Source organism: Scyliorhinus torazame, chromosome 15 (assembly GCF_047496885.1).
Source record: "Scyliorhinus torazame isolate Kashiwa2021f chromosome 15, sScyTor2.1, whole genome shotgun sequence".
Lineage (NCBI taxonomy): Eukaryota > Metazoa > Chordata > Chondrichthyes > Carcharhiniformes > Scyliorhinidae > Scyliorhinus > Scyliorhinus torazame.
The window spans coordinates 120,406,829-120,419,280 of record NC_092721.1 but is presented as its reverse complement, the minus strand read 5'-3'; the positions used below and the strand labels follow the sequence as shown (position 1 = coordinate 120,419,280).

At 48.5% G+C, this 12,452-nt stretch overlaps 1 long non-coding RNA gene across 1 annotated transcript in view; it reads right to left on the bottom strand.

Annotated features, from left to right (window-relative positions):
• Positions 1 to 887: 887 nt before the first annotated feature.
• Positions 888 to 12,452, bottom strand: part of LOC140391429 (uncharacterized) — a 33,045-nt gene continuing 21,480 nt past the window's right edge. Inside the window, exon 3 of the long non-coding RNA XR_011935062.1 lies at positions 888 to 1,013. This is a non-coding gene — a long non-coding RNA (uncharacterized lncRNA). The remainder of the gene's footprint in view (positions 1,014 to 12,452) is intronic.

Here is a 12,452-nt window from a genome sequence, read left to right as displayed (position 1 = left end):
TCGGCATCTCGGGGTGGGGTAGTTTGCAGGGGCGTGGCAGAGTCCTAGGCTACTGCATCTCTCCGAGTGATGGATCACTGGGATGTTACTTCTTCCGCCTGCTGTGGACCTTCAGCTTTGAGGTGCTCACCAATGAGTGACCCAGAAGCTTGCCTACCACTTAATCCCACTGAGGTGTGAGTGTCTGTGCTGGTGGAGGGTGAGGGTGACAGCTTTGACAGCTCCTTGATGGTTGTCTCTGAGATACCTTCCTCAGAGCTGCTCTGGTCTCCAGTGTCCAGAGGGCATGAGGATGGTCTGGCTGGTCGACTGATTGACCTGCAAGGGAAGTAAAATGGCAGTAGTGCATCACAAGGGATGAATGATGGGAGAAAGTTAACTCATGTGAGGTTTGCTCCATGGCTGTATGTCTTGAGGGGTCTCACTTTTGTCTGCTGCTCCCACTCGTCCTCTGCACAGGTACGGTCCTACTCCTGTCCTGTCAGCTCAAGAGCTCTCCAGCAGACTGTGTCCATTCAGGCCGGTTGTGTTTGAGTTTGACCTGCAATTAAACAGGTGGGAAGAGTGTAGACACGAGTCCTCCTGGATCAAATGGTGATGAATGCGGCATGCATGGGACATTGAGTTGGAGCGGGAATGTGAGGAGCAGATCATCTACTGGGGGGACCATAGGGTGTGTGCGGGGGTGCGAGGGCACCATGAGAAGTGTTGGGGCCCATGAGGTGGTTAGGAGAGAGATCACCATGGAGATGTGATAGGGTGTGTGAAGGGGTGCAACAGTATACATTAGGAGGCAGACTTACCCTGGCTGCACAAATAAGCTCATTCATCATCTTCTGACTGTTGCCCCATCTTCTTATGCAGCGAGTTGACGCTCACCATCATGGCCACTGCCTCACATGTGGGGGTGGTGTCCTTTCTTGATGGATGTCTGTGCGATCGCGGCAGAGGATGTCACGCCTCAGTGTTCTGTTCTGTGATATAGCCGTGGTAATGATGTTCTAGTTGTTTAACTAAAAAGATGATTTATTAACAAACACTTGGAAAGATAACTAATGAACTATGATACAGACGATGGCTACTAAATGAATTCAGTGAATTCTCCTGGAGCTACTTTAAGTGCGACAGTCTTCTTGTACGACTTACTACCAACTGGCTTGTGTCTCCAGTCACATGATAGATATCTGACGCCACCTGCTGGTCGGAGGTAGTACCGATAACTATGTGCACTGATATGCAACTATATACATTGATGGATACATGCATATCACCACGTCCCCCTTCCTTTGGAAGTATTAATATTTACTGTTCTTTAAACAACCTAATATTCATGATAACGTTAAAATATATTGTCCACAGTTTATTACAAGTTCAGTTTGTCATGTTTACGCTGTAATCAGGTTGATCTCCAGAGTGATGGCTGAATTGGCCAGTTGCGCATGCTTCTCTGATTGCTAGCTCTGTTGGGTGGTCTGTGTCCTCTTGAAGTGTTTTGGAATTACAGCATGAAAGGCCATTGCACTTTCAATAGCGCTCTTCGGTTCCTTCGCAAGACTGAACCATCCTCAGTCAGAACCAGAAATGATTGTGGTCCTGCCTGTTGCAAAACCTTTGCAAGTCTTAACCATCCATTTCCATTGGCATCCTTGAGTCTGAAGGTCTGGATGCAGTGGCTGGAGCTTCCTTTTGGATCTATCATAGAACCCTTTCTGCCTCCTCTTTTGAAAAAGCAGTTTCCACTCCAGTCCTTGATCCACAAGGTGAGTTGCAATGGAAGGCAGGGTCGTCCGCAGCTGTCTATTCATTAGCAGCTGTGTTGCCGACAGTCCATAGACAAGTGGCGCCGAATGGTAGCTTAGAAGTGCCAGATAGATGTCTTTCTGGATTTCAATGGCCTTTTCAGCAGCTGTTTTACAATGTGCACACCCTTTTCTGCCTTCCCTTTTGACTGGGGATATAGAGGATTTGAGGTGATGGGCCTAAAATCATAGTGACAGGTAAATTCAGTCCACTCATAATTTTTTGAAACAAGGACCATTGTCAGACATAACAATACTTGGTATACCGTGCCGGACAAACATCGGTTTAGCATGTTGTACGACACACGATCAGTCGAGTTTGCCAACTGTGCTACCTCCGGATAATTCAGGAAGTATTCAATAACTACAAGGTAATCTCTCCCATTGAAATGGAAAAGATCCATGCCCACTTTCTGCCATGGACTTATGATGATTTCACCCACATGCATCGGCTCTTTGCTTTGCTGGCAGTGGAATTTCTGACATGTGTCACAGTGGTCGACCATGCCTGCAATGTCTTGGCCGATGCCTGGCACTTCTGAATGCCCAAGTACCCTTCATGGAGTTTCTTGAGCATGAAAGTCCTCAAGGAATGCGGAATTACAATCCTATGCTGTCGCAGTAGAAGGCCATTTCCTTCACTCAATTCTGACCGCACATTGTAGTAACCCGAGCAGGAACCCTTCGGCCATCCCTCTCGGAGACACTTGACTACCTTTTGTAGGACTACATCCTTGGCTGTTTCTGCCTTTATTACGCGCGACTTCTCATTGGAGGCTGGAAGCGACAAAATTGACATGTAGTTGCACATCCTCATCAACCAAGTGTACCTCTTTGATGCTGGTGGCTTAAGAAAGCCTGTCAGGGACAGTAAGGTGCTTGCCTGGTGTATAAATGAGGTCAGAATCGAAGCGCTGGGCAGCACTGTGGCACAGTGGTTAGCATTGCTGCCTCACGGCGCCGAGGTCCCAGGTTCGATCCCGGCTCTGGGTCACTGTCTGTGTGGAGTTTGCACATTCTCCCCGTGCTTGCATGGGTTTCACCCCCACACACCCCCTTAATTGGAAAAAATGAATTGGGTACTCTAAATTTATTTTTAAAAAAGAATCGTAGCGCTGGAGCTTCATCATTCGGGCGGTATTCTTGGGAACATTTGGCTTAAATTCTTCTGCACAATGGTTACAAATGCCCTGTGGTCAGTCTCCACCAGAAACGTCGGAAGCCCATACACAAAGTCATGGAATTTTTCCAAACTCGTGACTAACCAAAGGCATTCTTTTTCAATCGGTGCATACCTGTGCTCCATTTCGGACGTCGCTCTGGACGTGTATACCACTGGCATACTGCACCCTGCTGCGGCAATTCTGCTTCTCGGCCATCCTGAGACGCATCGGTCGAACTTTTTGTCTTTTTTGCCGGGTCACACAATGCGAGGACTGGCGCTGTTGTCAGTGAGATACGCAATGCTTGCCATTCCTGCTCATGTTTGGGAGACCATTGAAACACTACAACCTTTTTTATCGAGTCTTGTAGTTGGGAAGTTTTGGAGGCCAGGTTGGGAATAAACTTGCCAATGAAGTTGATCATCCCTAGTATGGGTAAGATGCCATTTTTGTTGATGGGATGTGACATCATCAGAATAGCCTTTATCTTTTCATTATCCGGCTGCACACCTTGTGCCGAGAGCCTGCCCCTAAAAAGGTGATGGTATCAACCCCGATTTGACATTGTTTTATTGAGCTTGAGGCCATTTTCCTTCACCCATTGTAGAATTCGGAGAAGTCTTTCATCATGCTCCTCACATGTGGAACCCCAGATTATGACATAATCATCGATATAAATGCAGACACCTGGTAACACTTCAACTACGTGCTCCATGGCACAATGGAAAATTTCAGACGCAAAATTATGCAGGACGGCGTTCTCAGGAAGCAGTAATGCCTGAAGGGTGCATTAAACATGCACAGCCTTGTGCTGCCTTTGTCCAGCTTGAGCTGCCAGAAGCCTTGTGATGCATCCAACTACCTGAAACATGTCGCTCCAGCCACCTCGCACGCTATTTCTTCCCTCTTTGGAATTGGGTACTGCTCCCTTTTGATGTTAAGGTTTGAAGTCTTTGGGGTCCATGCACATCCTCAAGTCACCATTTCTCTTTTTTTTTTAATAAACATTTTATTGAGGTATTTTTGGCATTGTAACAACAACAAAATAAACAATGTATATGAAACTATAAACATAGTGCAAAAGCTGTCTCCCTTCCTTACAGGTCCCACCTTTATTAACCCCCTACTCTAAGCTAAACTAACCCCTCCCCACTTCTGCTGACGATTAATTTTCCACGAAGAAGTCGACGAATGGTTGCCACCTCCGGGCGAACCCTAACAGTGACCCTCTCAAGGCGAACTTGATTTTCTCCAAACAGAGAAAGCTAGCCATGTCCGATAGCCAGGTCTCCGACTTTGGGGACTTTGAGTCCCTCCAAGCTAATAGTATCCATCTCCAGGCTACCAGGGAAGCAAAGGCTAGAATTTCTGCATCTTTCTCCTCCTGGATTCCCGGGTCTTCTGAAACCCTGAAAATTGCCACCTCTGGACTCAGTGCCACCCTTGCTTTTAATACCGTGGACATGACACATCTGCAAACCCCTGCCAAAATCTCCTAAGCTTCGGATACGTCCAGAACATGTGGACATGGTTCGCTGGTCCTCCCGCACATTTTGCTCACCTGTCATCCACCCCAAAGAATCTGCTCCTCCAGGCCACTGTCATGTGAGCCCGCTGAAAAACATTGAATTGTATCAGGCTGAGCCTGGCACATGTTGCGGATGCGTTGACTCTACTCAACGGGTCCGCCCATCGACCATCCTCTATCTCTCCTTCCAGCTCCTCCTCCTACTTGCGGTTCAGCTCCTTGGTCTGCGTCTCCTCTGACCCCATAAGTTCCTTGTAAATGTCAGCGACGCTCCCTTCTCCGACCCACCCTCTGGAAACTACCCTGTCCTGAATCCCCCTTAGGGGTAGGAGCGGGAAGGTTGACACCTGTTTACGTAGGAAGTCCTGCATCTGCAGATACCTGAATTTTTTTCCCCTCGCCAACACAAACTCCTCCTCCAGCGTCCTCATACTCGGGAAGCTACCCTCTATAAACATATCCCCCATCCTCTCAATCCCTGCTCTCCGCCATATCCGGAACTCCCCGTCCATACTTCCCGGGGCAAACCGGTGATTATTACAAATTGGGGACCAGACCGATACTCCCTCTGCTCCCACATTTCTCCTCCATTGTCCCCAGATTCTCAGGGCCGCCACCACCATGGGGCTGGAGGAGTACCATGCCAGCGGGAATGGCAGAGGTGCAGTTACCAACACCCCCAGACTGGTGTCGTTGCATGAAGCTGCCTCCATACGCTCCCATGCCTCCCCCTCCCCCACCACCCACTGCCTGATCGTGGCTATATTCGCTGCCCAGTAATAGATACTCAAATTTGGCAGCGCCTGCCCGCCCTCTCCACGACTCCGCTCAAGCATTATCTTCCTTACTCGGGGTGTCTTGCCCGCCCAAATGAAGCCAGTGATAACTTTGTTGACCCGCTTAAAAAAGGGCCGCGGAATAAAGATGGGGAGACACTGAAATACAAACAGGAACCTCGGGAGGACCGTCATCTTCACCGTCTGCACCCTCCCAGCCAGTGACAACCGCACAATTGGGTAATCCTGAAACAACTTTGTTAGTTAACCGTTGAAATATGGCTGGGGCATTTTTCATGCCAAATGGCATAACTTCGAATTGGTATATACCATCTGGAGTCACAGAAGTTTAAAGGTACTCTCACATGACAATACATACAGAAGCAGGTCGTCTGCATAGAGCGAGACTCCCGCGCCCCCCCCCCCCCCCCCCCCCCCCCCCCCCCCCCCCCCAGACCAGCCCCTTCAGGCTCTCAGAGGATACAGTTTAAAATAGTCCGGTGTAGTCCTATTCGTCCGTACGCTTGCCACAGGAGCCTGATACAGCAACCTGACCCAGTCAATAAAGCCCCGCCCAAATCCGAACCGTCCCAGTACCTCCCACAGATAATCCCATTCTACCCGATCAAAAGTCTTTTCTGCATCCATTGCGATCACTACCTCCACCTCCCTACCTTCTGGGGGCACCATGATCACGTTTAACAACCTTCTTACATTGGCCACTAATGGCCTATCCTTAACAAACCCCGTCTGGTCCTCCCCAATAATGTCCGGAACACAATCCTCAACCCTGGAGGCCAAAATTTTGGCCAGCAATTTAGCACCACTTTCAACAGGGATATCGGCCTGTAGGACCCACACAGCTCCGGGTTCTTGTCCCGCTTAAGAATCAGCAAAATCGTGGCCTGTGACATCGTCGGGAGCAGCACCCTTATTTTTCTTGCCTCATTGAACATCCTCATCAACACCGGCCCCAATATCCCAGAGAACTTTTTATAAAACTCCACTGGGTACCCGTCCGGCCCCGGGGCTTTATCCAACTGCGTGGCCTTCAGACCCTCCACTATCTCTTCCAACCCGATCGGGGCCCCCAGCCCTTCCACCAGCTCCCCGTCCACCTTTTGGAAATTCAGCCCCTCCAAGAAGTGCCTCATCCCCTCCGGCCCCGTAGGGGGTACCGACCTGTACAGCCTACTGTAGAAATCCCTAAACGCCTTATTCACCCCTGCTGAATCTCCAACCAGGTTCCCATCTCCCGTCATTTACTTTCCCTATCTCCCTGGCTGCCTCCCTCTTTCTAAGCTGCTGTGCAAGCATTCTGCTGGCCTTCTCCCCATGTTCATAGATCGCCCCCCTCGCCTTTCTCAGCTGCTCCACCGCCCTCCCTGTGGTTAACAAGCTGAACTCCGCCTGTATCCTCTGTTGTTCCCTTAAAAGCTCTGCGTCTGGGGTCTCCGCACACCTCCTATCGATCTGTAGTATCTCCTTTATCAGTCGGTCTGTCTCTGCCCTGTCCACCTTCTCCCTATGGGTCCATATCGAGATCAGCTCCCCTCTGACCACCGCCTTCAGTGCTTCCCAGACCACCGCTGCTGAAATTTCCCCCGTGTCGTTGACCTGCAGGTAGTTCTGATACATTTCCTCAGTCGCTCGAACACCCCTTCGTCAGCCAAAAGTCCCACATCTAACCTCCATTGCGGGCGCTGGTTACTGTCTTTACTAACCTGCAGGTAAACCCAGTGCGGAGCATGGTCTGAGATTGTGATCGCCGAGTACCACCACCCCTGCTCAAAATAAAGAAATCAATTCGGGAGTACACTTTATGCACGTGTGTGTAGAAGCAGAACTCCTTCACCCTCGGCTGCCCAAATCTCCATGGATCCACCCCCCCCCCCCCCCCCCCCCCCATCTGCTCCATGAACCCTTATAGTTCCTTTGCCATTGCTGGCACCCTGCCCATTTTCGAGCTTGCCCTGTCCAATCCGGGGTCAATAACTGTGTTGAAGTCCCCTCCCATGACCAACCTGTGCGAGTCCAGGTCCGGTATCTTCCCCGGCATCCTCATTATAAATTCCACTTCATCCTAATTTGGCGCATACACATTTACTAATACCACCTGCACCCCCTCCAGTTTCCCACTGACCATAATGTACCGATCTCCCACATCCGAGACTATTCTACCCACCTCAAACACCACCCGCTTATTGATCAGGATCGCAACCCCTCTAGCCTTTGAGTCTTGTCCCGAGTGAAAGACCTGACTGACCCAGCCTTTCCTCAATCTAATCTGGTCAGTTACTCTAAGGTGCGCAAACACACGTGCCCTCTTGACCGGCCCATTTAACCCTCAAACATTCCAGGTGATCAGCCTAGTTGAGGGGCTCATTGTTCCCCCCCCCCCTTCGCCGATCAACCATTCCCTTTTTTGTGCCCACCTCCAGCCCATGCTCCGCGCCTCCACCGGTCCGCCCCCAGGCAGCCTTCGCCCCCAACCTCCTCTCTGTCCCTTAGCCCAAGTCCCTCCCTCGTCAGCAGAACATTTACACCCCCTCCCCTCCGAGTAACAACACTCTGAACCCAACCCCTTTAATAAACCAAACATATGCACCCCCCCACTGCGCTTCGGTGAGCTAGCCCGCCCAGCTAGCTTGGTGGCCCCCATCCCTGGCGCCGGATAGTCTCCCACCTATTGTTCCCTCTCCACCCTCCCCCCCGCTCATACAAACATACTCCAACATCAAACAATCCCCACACAATTGCCCGACAGAAAAACACCAAGATCTAAACAAGCACACCTCCATCCCCCAAAAGTGCAAATGAAAACCTTAACTTCCTCAGCTCTACCGCTGGTCCCAAATCAATGCAAAAGGCATTACAAACAGCTTCCACAAAACAAAAATGAGAAACTTTTTTTTTAAAAGAACGAAAAAACACAAAAAAACCCAAGAAGGTTGCAGCAAAGTTCAAAATTTCTCAGTCCATCACCAGTCCTTTCCTTTTCGCAAAATCCAGCGCGTCCTCAGGTGACTCAAACTAAAAGTGCTGTTCTCGTGCGTGACCCAGAGCTGGGCCAGATACAACAGTCCGAACGTCACCTTTTTCTTAAAAAGGATCGACCTAATCTGGTTGAAGCCTGCTCTTCTCCTGGCCACCTCCACACAGGTCTTGGTAAACCCGCAGGATAGTGTTGTCCCGCTTACAGCTCCGTGTCTGCTTGGCCCACTGTAGAATACGCTCCTTATCCAAGTACCTGTGGAATCTCATCACCATTGCTCTCGGTGGCTCTCCCATTCGCGGCTTCCTCGCGAGTGCTCTGTGAGCCCTGTCCACCTCCAAAGGCCGGGAGAATGCCCCATCGCCAGCAACTTCTCAAACATATCTGCGATGTATGCCCCAGCGTACGCTCCTTCGGACCCCTCCGGGAGCCCAACGATGCTCAAGGTCTGCCAGCATCTCTAGGTCCTCCACCTCCTCCAGGAGCTCCTTCTTCTGGTCTCTCAGCATCGCCTCCTCCAACTCCACCGCAGTTTGATCTTCCTCCTGCTCAGCCAGCGCCTTCTCTACCTTCTGGATCGCCCGATCTTGGGCGTCCAATCTAAGCTCCAGCCGCTCAATTGACTCTTTTATCAGGTCCAAGCAGTCCCGTTTCTGCTTAGCAAAGCCTTCCTAAATAACTTGCATCAGCTGCTCCGGTGACCACTGGGTCGACAAACCAGAGGTCCGGTCCTCCACTATGCTGTCTCCTGCTGCAGCTTCAGCCCAAGCCTTCTCTGTCTTTCTGTTTCTGCCTTTACGAGCATTTCTAGTCATTCTCTCCATGCACCGATGTGGGAATTCATAGAATCAACAGTGCAGAAGGAGGCCATTTGGCCCATCGAATCTGCACCAGCTCTTGGAAAGAGCACCCTACCCAACCCATACCTCCACCCTATCCCCATAACCCAGTAACCCCACCCAACACTAAGGGCAATTTTGGACACTGAGGGCAATTTATCATGGCCAATCCACCAAACCTGCACATCTTTGGACTGTGGGAGGAAACCGGAGCACCCGGAGGAAACCCACAAGGATGTGCAGACTCCGCACAGACAGTGACCGAAGCCGGGAATCGAACCTGGGACCCTGGAGCTGTGAAGCAATTGTGCTAACCACTATGCTACCGTGCTGCAAATTCAGTACATATTTGCCTCTGTCATCAGTTTTACAATTCAAGTCCAGTAGAAAATCGGGGGAAAAGGTCCAAAAGTCCAACCAGAGCAGGAGCCACCAAATGTGCGACTTACTCCTTCATAGCCGCCACCGGAAGCCATCATTCCTCTTTTTAACACACACCATTGAGTTAACCCAGTCAGTGGGTTCCTCTATGCGCCTTCAGTTTGTCCCTCAGTGGAGCAGGTACACGTCTCAGCGCTGTCTCCACTATGGAGAATGTTATCATACACATTCTGTCCTTGACAGTCACTGCAAGCTCATGTACTCCTAATGTTGTGATTTCATGACCATTATAGTCCTTTAGGAGTACTGTTCTGCGGACCATTTTCGGCTTGATTCACAGTCATTTCAACGCTGACAAAATGATTAGATTGGCCTACGCTCCCGTGTCTAGCTTACATTTGATTAGTGTGTCATTAACCATCAACAGACTCGTCCATCTATCCTCTATGGTCTATGCATCCGCATCACTATGACTGCAAATTGTGAGTAAAAATTTGCCGCTTTGGTTGGTCGGACTATTCATGTCCCCCGTCAAGATCATGTTCACTGCAATCAGGTCGTCGATGCATATGTCACTATCCAGACTAATTGGTCCTGTTTGGTCAACTGTTGGACGTGAGGTACATCGCCGACCGAAATGACTCATTCTGACACACATGTAACAGACTTTTCCAAATGCAGTACATCATTGTGGCAAATGTCTATTGCCGCATTGCTGGCACAAAATGGCGGATCCAGTCAGACACTCAAAATGGTCACCCGCACTGAGACCCCATTTCTTTTTTCACTGCGTCCTAAGTGTCTGCCTGCACTGAGACCACATTTCTTTTTTGACTCATCACAGTGCTTATGGCGCCGGCGTCTTCTTCGAGATTGGCGCCAAAATGGTTCAGGTTGAGCGTAATAATCTGCTGTACAGCGAGCTCATTTTGATGGCAGATCTTGATAGCATTTTCTAATTTCAGGTCCTCTTCCCTCAATAACCTCTCACGTAGTTTGTCATTCGATACGCCAAACACTATCTGGCTGCGGATCATCGATGGGTTTAACATACTAAAATTGCATGACTGTGCCTTCAACCGCAAGTCAGTTACAAAATAATCGACAGATTCGCCGGTTTTTTGAGTACGCGTGCAAAATATATAACGTTCAAATGTTTAATTCTTCTTCAGAAGCAATGCTGATCAAAGTACTGTATTACTGCATCAAAGCTTTTGCTTTCGTCTTCGCTGTCGAAGGCGCAGGTATTGTATATTTCTAGTTTTTGAGGACGTACTACCATGAGCAGCAACGTACTACACCTCTCATCAGGCTGTGCCTGCAGGCCAAGGGCTAAAACACACCAATTTTCATCTATTTTACCTTAGACTTGAAGGGGTGCCTTCAAACCTTCCGTCTCGAACTTCACAGTCTTTCATTACATTGAGCTGTAGATGGCTGTAGTTCACCAGGTTGGTCGAAGAATCTTCTCTTTTCGTTCTTCAGCCTATTTTGCCCATCATCTCTGTTGTTATCTCTAAGTGTTCTGTATCTCTGGTACCATGTTGTGTTCTGTGATCCAACCGTTGTAATGATGTACACAGAACATCTAGTTATTTAACTAAAAAGATGATTTATTGACAAACACGTGGAAAGAAACCTAACGAGCTATAATTTCAGTGAATTCTCTTGGAGCTATTCTCTGTGCGACTATCTTCTTGTACGACTTACTGCCAACTGCCTCCAGTCAAGTGATAGATGTCTGCTGCCACCTGCTGGTCGGAGGTTGTACCGATAACTATGTGCACTGATATAAACTATATACATTGATGTGTACATGCATATCACCACACTCAGCTCCACACCATCCAGGGGTTTGGTGAAGTCTCTCTCCATGAAACATGGTGCTGTCTTCTTGGCTGCCGTCCCCCTGACTGGACATAGAAAAGTGCTGGGGAGACCTTTAAAAGGAGCACCCCACCCCAGAGATTAAGTTTACCCAGGGCGAGCATATTGGAGGCAAACAGCCACGTGCATGGCGTGAATCACGTTGAAAATAAAATGTTGCTGAAGACGTTGAATATTCGGTGAGTTCTCCCATCGGCACTGGTGGGACTTTCTCACCGCAACCGACACTTTAAAAAATATGGTAAGATTCTGCGTCTTTATATTTTGAGCAGGTGAGGGATGCTGAGAAGGTGGATAGATGTCGATTGGTCTATGAGTAGAGATGGGATTGTTTGGTTTTATTACCTTTCCATGCTCCTAACGTATATTCCGAGTTTCAATGAAACTATCGTGTATATGCAATTATATCGTGTGTAGCTTATTCTGCCCGTAAAACTGAATCCGTGTCTATCTCCTGACTGGCAAAGTCTCCAGAAGTTACAACACTTAGACCAAGGCAACAGCTGATTTAAAAAATACTGAGTGCACAAGGTAGATTTATTACTTATTAGAGCTGGCTGTAAGCTTAAACACAAGCTGATTTTAAATGTACATCACATGACTAATTTTCCCAACGTTCAGTGTTGATCATCAGTCTCAACCACTGTGAACACACAAGAGTAAATCATGGTTGCAATCCATAATGCTTCTCATCTATTAATCATGTGATTCAAGCCTACGATTTTCTGTAATCTGTTCCCAATGGTTGAAGCTCCCCTATGACAGCCTACATTTGGAAAATCAGCTATTACCTGTTCTACCGTTGCATGAATACTGCATACCTTGAAAGCATTAGATTACATAACACTGCAGCGAAAAAACAGATTAATTTCAAATTCAAAACATAAGGCCCATACTGCTAGCAAATATATAAACCCACAAGGCATGATGCCTGCCTGTATGATGCTGTGAAATAAAACTCAAAATATTAGGTAAAATAACTCACTGAATATTCAGCCTCTTTAACAACATGTGTGTCACAATCTGTTGTATGTTTTAAATTAATCTACTATCACAGTGCTGATTATAATATTCTGCCCCATTG